The following is a 7,062-nucleotide window of genomic DNA, read 5'->3' as shown; positions in this document are numbered from 1 at the left end:
TTGTTTACATTGCATGGGTGTTGTTAGAGTATATAGCTAGGGGCAGAGCCACTGCGTTGTGGCGTATATATATCTTTGATTAAAAATCATAGTGAGCAACCTTTTCCAAAGTGGTTGTACATGTTTAAATCTTCATCCAACTTGTAGGACAGTTCCTGTTTGCTGACATCCTTGCCTTTGCTTAGCACTGTCAGATTTAAAAGTTTTTGCTGGTTCAGTAAGTGTGCAATGGTATCTCATAATTTTGCTCGGTATTTACCTGATCACTGAAGGTATTGTTTAACTATACAACTAACAATGTTGAGGATCTCTTCTTATGTTTATTGGTATATGTGTTTTTGCTTATTCAAGTCTCGCCCATTGTTGTACTGGGTGGTCTGTCTGCTTGTAAGAGTTACTTACATAATCTGGATATGAGTTCTTTGGTGGTTATCGGGTGTTACAAATACATTCTCCTGCTCTGTGAGGTGCTGTTTATTTTTGTTTGAGCATAGTACAAAAAACATCTTTGAATATGCTTCATTGTGCCCCTTAGGGGGCTTTCCAGAGGGTCAATGCCAGGAAATGGACTTGCTTGGTCAACCACATTTTAAGTGTCAATAAATATTAATAAGTTATTCTCCCTCCAGCAATGTACATGTGCACCTTTTCTTCATATTCTTGCCCACACTTACTTTCAGACCTTAGGTTCTTGTCAGTCCAATAGGTGAGAAGTATCTCATTTATTTGAATTTGCATTTCTCTTGTTAATGGGTCATTTAAACATCTTCATATGGGTGTGTTTATTTTTATTAAATTGACCAGTGAATAAGAGAGCTGGACTTGACCCCACTCATTCAATAGGATCGATACAACCTATGATCACATTAGCTCTTTGGGCACCCCCATGATATTCTGGACTCAATGAATTTCTTGGAGGACTTTCTGTTGCTTGCAATTTTATTGACTCAAATATTGGGAAAATCTCAGGGGATATCTGGCTAGGTGCGGCTTGCTGTAGGGATCAAACCATGGCACCAAGATCCATTTTCCATCTCTGTTTCATGGGTCTGCTCTCCTGGTGATGACTGCCTTCTCAGGGCCTTGATCCCCCAGCAGCAGGAGCTCCAGCCTGAGTCCTTTATGCAGGATTCTGAAGAAAGTTTTCTGCCTTATTGCCTGATTAAGGCACATGTCCACATCTGCAGTAATCACCGGCCAAAAGCTTGAGAAGTGCCGAAGGGCTGAGGCCTAAGTCACAAGCTCTATACCAAAGCTGGGAGTGGGGCCTCACCCCAAGAGCCTGTGAGAGTCCAGGAGGGGTTACTGGGATGAATCATTTCCTAATGGTTTTCCACACTGCACACAATTTACGATGTTTTGTATTTAGATGTCAGATTTTTCATTAATCGTTTATCTTATAAATCCGGTATCATACATAGTTCTCTGTGTCCTATTCAGAGTTTCAGTAAATGTGTGTGGATCCGCCCCTGCGTTCTCTGGCCCTCCTTTGGGCTGTCTGCTGCGAGCACCCCCTAGTGGACATTTCCGTGAACTGCCGTTTACATTTGCCCTGCCTCAATACAGCTGCATTTTTGATTCAAGCTCTCACCTTGTATAAATGGCATCTGAACAGGACTCCCTGGGTCCAGGTGGACCCCTTAAATCATTCCCTACTTCTCTGCAAGTGATGTACTTCAGAAACACAAACCTGGCTGCTATGCAACACCTCTTCAGTGACTGCCCCAGCCTTCAGCATGAACCCCAGGCGTCTGGTTTGGCATACAAGCTCCGTGTTGACTGTTCCCTAGTTATGGGTTGAATTGTGAGCTCTAACAAAAAAGATGCATTGAAGTCTTAACTCCCAGTACTTCAGGATGTGATGTATTTCAAAGCAGGTCTTTACAGAAGAAAAACCACATTAAAATGAGGTCATTAGGTTGGGCCCTAATCCAATATGACTTGTGTCCTTATAAAAAGGGGAAACTTGGATACGTTGACAGCTGTGCATGGAAGGAAGATAATGTGAAGTCACACAGGGAGAAGACAGCCACGTGACTGAAGGAGCACCGGGGACCGACAGCCAACACCAGGGGCTGGGAAAGGCATAAAAAGACTCTCCCCTCAGGGGTTCAGTGGGAGTGTGGCCCGCCTGACCCCTGACTTGGACTCTGCTCTTCAGAATGTGAGATGTATACATTTCTGTTGTTCTAAGTCCCCCAGTTCTGGACACAGTTACAGCCACCCTAGAGGAAGGGAACAACCCCTCTATCCTTTCAGTCTCCTGCTTCCTGCCCTTGCACACTGTACAAGTCTCCCAGGTCATATTTTTCTCTTACCATTATGAATGCTTCCTGCCATCTCCATGCCTCTATGCAGGGGTTGGCAGGGGACAGCAAAGCGCTTGGGAACAAATTTTAGCGGGGTGATATAATAGGTGAAAAAGCCATAAAAAATGGTTGTCGGTAAAGGTAGTCTCCCTCATGCGGTTCCCCACTCAGCTGTTATAAATGTCCTCTGGAGGAACGGGCTGGGGTCTTTCTACTGTGGTGCAGGAGGGATGCACGGAGGCAAATGGCTCTGCATCAGCGATCAGGAGAGACCTGCTGGCCGGCGGGGTCCAGTGCCCTCCATCGGAGCGGACCTTCCGGTGTCTCTTCCGTGGCTAAGGCACGCTTCCATCCGGTGCTCGGCCGGGCTCGGTTGTGTCCTTGGGGACTCTGAGAACAAGATGCAGTGGGCAGAGGTGTTTGACCTCTATTCCCAGTGGCCGGCATAGTGATGTTCTTTGCACTTCTATGTGCAGTTGCTGCCCTACCTTGGTAACCAGTGCCTGGTACTAGGCTCAGTTGTACAGTATAGAGAGCGCAGTGGCCACGGGCACTCATAATGGCAGGGTGGAAACACAGGGGCTTGTCAGCCCTGTTGTCCCAGGGTGGTGTGACTTCGCTATATCTAGGGGTGACTGAGGGGCTGGCCACTTTTTGCCTACATGGGGACAAATCGGATGTGGTCAGTGTCCCTGTGAATGGGAAGGACCTGTGCAGAGGTGAGGGCAGCAGCCTGAGACAGGGTGCTAAGAAGGGAAGGGAAATCCTGCTCTGGATCTCGGCTACCCTCACTCTCCCATTCCATCCACTGTTCCTTCCCCCCCTTCCATTTCTGCCTGCTTTTGATTGTTCTGTAGTGCCTTTGGAGAGCATGTTAAAAAAACCTTTTCCAAGAATTTATAATCGTATTTGTGGGAGCATTGCTTTGATGGGAGCTATTCCTTTATTACCAGAAGCCAGAAATGCTTCCTTGTGAATTTGAAAATATTTTTTGGTCTTGTTAAAAATCCCAGTGAGATTTTGTTTGGGCTTGCATGAATCTTGTAGTTTAATTTAAGACAAAAATCAAGGGCGTTACAATGTTAAATCTTTCCATCCTCTTCATTTATTCCATTTAGATTTGTATGTTTAATCAGAGCAGAGAAGGCACCGCCACCATGACCAGCCCCGTCGCTAGGCCGCATCTTCCTGCTGGCTTGTAGTATTTCTGTCGGGTTGGGTTGTAAACACGCGGCAAACATTCACAGTGAGGGACACTGGAGATGGTGCCCTGGGACACCGTCGGACAGGCGCCCACTGTACTTGCCGTTGTACGACAGAGACTTCCGAGTTCTTCACCAAACCAAAGGAAAAAAAGCCAGGAGCTGGGTGCTTCTGCCTCTAGGTATGGTGGTGTCTGGAAACGTGGGTGCTTCCCTTGCTAACGATAAGAAAAGCATCTTCCGCAGCAACGAACGTCACCTCCCACTCACCGTCACGCGAGCAGCTTCCCTCCTATACATTGAAGCCGCTTTGCATGGCTGTGTGTCTGAGTGAATTTGGGACTGAAAAAAATGGGATTTGGCCTGTGAGTAGGACAGAAACTGAGCCTTGGAAAAAACATACAGCTACGTGGCTGGGACAGAAAAAGCATCCAGAGCAAGAGAGTGGACAACTTGGTGTTGGAAAGCAGCTAAGGAAACCAGGATCTGGCCTCCCAGCCTACCGAGAATGGTCACACCGAATGCTCCCTGCACAGTGGCAGCTAGGGTCACGTGCGAGGTGCCCTGGCATGCACATATTTGCCCGGGGTGGGTTGGGGAGGGGCATCTGTTCTCAATGTGGATCCCTGATGGAGGTAACCTCCTCTCAAAGGGAAGCCTCAGCGTCTCCTGTCACGGGGGCCTGGGCCAGGACGTAGCTATGGCAGATGCTGGGGATACAGAACAGCACACTTGGTGAGAAAGACAGCCCGAGGAGCCCACCCACACCGTCCCTAGGTGCCCCGGACAAGGTGATGTCAGCTTCTTGCTGAGCACATGTGGAGTTGCTTTCTGGAGCAGGGCCAGCCTCATAGGCACACCACCCATGCCACTGCACAGGGCCCCACCCTCCAAAGGAACCCACAAATTTTATAGCTCTCCTTGTTCTGGAGGAGCCCGTCCTTATCAGGAGTTAGGACTGTAAATGACCTTGGAGGAAAGCCTGAGCATAAACTGCACGATGTAATAAAGGCCTGGGTAACCCAATCCCTAAACAGTAGCAGACTGGAACCATTAGCATCCAGGAGAAAAGAAATTCAGACAAGGCCCAATCTGAGGCCTGAGGACGTCTGCCTCCTGTCCCTGCTGAGCAGGGCCTGTGGGGAGGGGCTTTCTGGCCTTACTGCATTATTGCTAAGTGTTGTCTGGCCTAGTTCTTGCTTTAGATAACAGCACTTTGTTCTATGAGGTCAACATGGAGTTTTCAGCAAACCTTTGTGTGGTCCTCATCAAGCCTCTAGTTCAGGATTCCTCCACATATTTCCATACTGGAGAGCTGCCTCCAATGAGGCAGATTCTTCCCTGAACATCACAAGAGATGTCCTTGTATGGGAAAGGAACAAAACCAGGGAGCCAGCATCCCCCTCCCTATTTAAAGAAAGCTGTCTTAGCAAAGTTATATGTATTTTCTGGATGGGCTCCGTGTTACTTACCCATGAAAAGGGGTAAAGAGTTCTGGAGTTATAATTAAGTCACACAGAGCAGAGAGGTTATGGCTGGGAGGAGGGCCTTGGTGTCCCCTCTGAGCTCCTGCCCAGGCCCCCGTGACAGGAGACGCTGAGGCTTCCCTTTGAGAGGAGGTTACCTCCATCAGGGATCCACATTGAGAACAGATGCCCCTCCCCAACCCACCCCGGGCAAATATGTGCATGCCAGGGCACCTCGCACGTGACCCTAGCTGCCACTGTGCAGGGAGCATTCGGTGTGACCATTCTCGGTAGGCTGGGAGGCCAGATCCTGGTTTCCTTAGCTGCTTTCCAACACCAAGTTGTCCACTCTCTTGCTCTGGATGCTCTTTCTGTCCCAGCCACGGAGCTGTATGTTTTTCCCAAGGCTCAGTTTCTGTCCTACTCACAGGCCAAATCCTATTTTTCAGTCCCTTTAGAACATGGTTAAGAGAGAAGTGGGAGGTGATCAAACGAGACAGGTGTCCACAGCCTTGTTCTGGGAATTGGATGAAAAACAAGAGAGTGAACTAGAATGTTCCCCGAGAGAGCAGCAAAGTCAAATGAGTTTTCCAAGATAAGGCAGATTGATCTCTCTCTGGGTGGAAGCAGAAGGGCAGGGCCAGAGGGGAAAGGCTGGAATAGATTTATTCTGTAATGATTAATGTAAGGAGGGCACGCTGCCTTCCAATTACATGCAATTCTGCTAAGTGGCTCCAAGATAAAATGAAGACAAACAAAGTAAATGTAGGAGGCGCAGCCTGATCGGGGAAGTGAGCTGCTTTCGGCTTCCGCCGAGATGAACGCGGGACTCCAGGTTCCTGGGCCCGTGCTGGCGGGGGTGTTGCTCTTCCTGTGCGCTGGGCCCTGGGCCGAGGGCGGGAAGGTGCTGGTGTTCCCCGCGGAGGGCAGCCACTGGCTCAGCATGAAGAAGGCCGTGCAGGCGCTCCAGGCCAGAGGCCACCAAATAGTGGTCCTTGCGCCAGAGGTGAATATGCATATCAAGGGAGAGGACTTTTTCACCCTGAAGACCTATGCTGTCCCATACACCCAGGATGAATTTGATGACCTCTTCTTAAGCCAGCGTCAAATGGTTTTCGAAAGAGAACATTTTCTGAAGACATTTTGGAAATCTACAACAATAATGAAAAGTTTTAGTGAACTTATTTACAAATCTTGTAAGGATCTGCTGTATAACAAGGACTTGATCAGGCACCTGAATGACACTTCCTTTGATGTGGTTTTAACCGATCCTGTGTTCCCATGCGGGGCATTGCTGGCTGAGTACCTATCGATTCCTGCTGTGTATTTTTTGCGTGCCATTCCATGTGAATTAGATTTTGAGGGCACACAGTGCCCAAAGCCTTACTCATATATTCCTAGATTTTTAACACAAAATTCAGACCACATGACATTCCTGCAAAGGGTAAAGAACATGCTCTACCCTCTGGCTCTGATGCACATTTGCCAATTTTCTTATGGTCCTTATTCAAGTCTTGCTTCTGAAATTCTTCAAAGAGAGGTGTCGCTGGTGGATGTTCTCGGCTCTGCATCGGTGTGGCTGTTCAGAGCAGACTTTGTGTTCGACTACCCCAGGCCGATCATGCCAAACATGGCCTTCATTGGGGGCATAAACTGTGCCAACAGGAAGCCATTATCTCAGGTCTGTATCAGTTCCAATCAGTGTTCCAGGGGGAACACATTTTTTTTAAACCTTCCTTCCAGGGGCTTACTTATCTACCAATCTTTGTACAGATTTCTACTTTTTATTATCCTTCTAACAGTCTTTGAGAAGTTGTTAAAGTGCCTCCACTGGTGGAGTAAAGCTCTGCATTGGTCACCAAGCAAAATGAGAGGCACAAGGGAGGGCCAATGACAGGACCAACAAGCAAGGGTGTCATTCAACCAAGATCGTCCCTTTTGTAAAGGCACTGTCTTCGTGGCTGTGCACTCTTCTCCAGCTGTGCAGCTGCAGGGAAATTGAACTGGGAACTGATCGAGCGGGGTGTTTTGCTTGTGGGTGTTCATTAGGAGGATAGACGAACTAGCGCATTGCATTTGTTGACC

At 48.2% G+C, this 7,062-nt stretch overlaps 1 pseudogene; it reads left to right on the top strand.

The window, feature by feature from the left end:
• Positions 1–5,744: 5,744 nt before the first annotated feature.
• LOC140844913 (UDP-glucuronosyltransferase 1-2 pseudogene) lies at positions 5,745–7,062 on the top strand (annotated as a pseudogene).

This window comes from Manis javanica, chromosome 12, assembly GCF_040802235.1.
Source record: "Manis javanica isolate MJ-LG chromosome 12, MJ_LKY, whole genome shotgun sequence".
Lineage (NCBI taxonomy): Eukaryota > Metazoa > Chordata > Mammalia > Pholidota > Manidae > Manis > Manis javanica.
The sequence above is the reverse complement of the archived record's forward strand: the minus strand, read 5'-3'. Positions and strand labels throughout refer to the sequence as shown.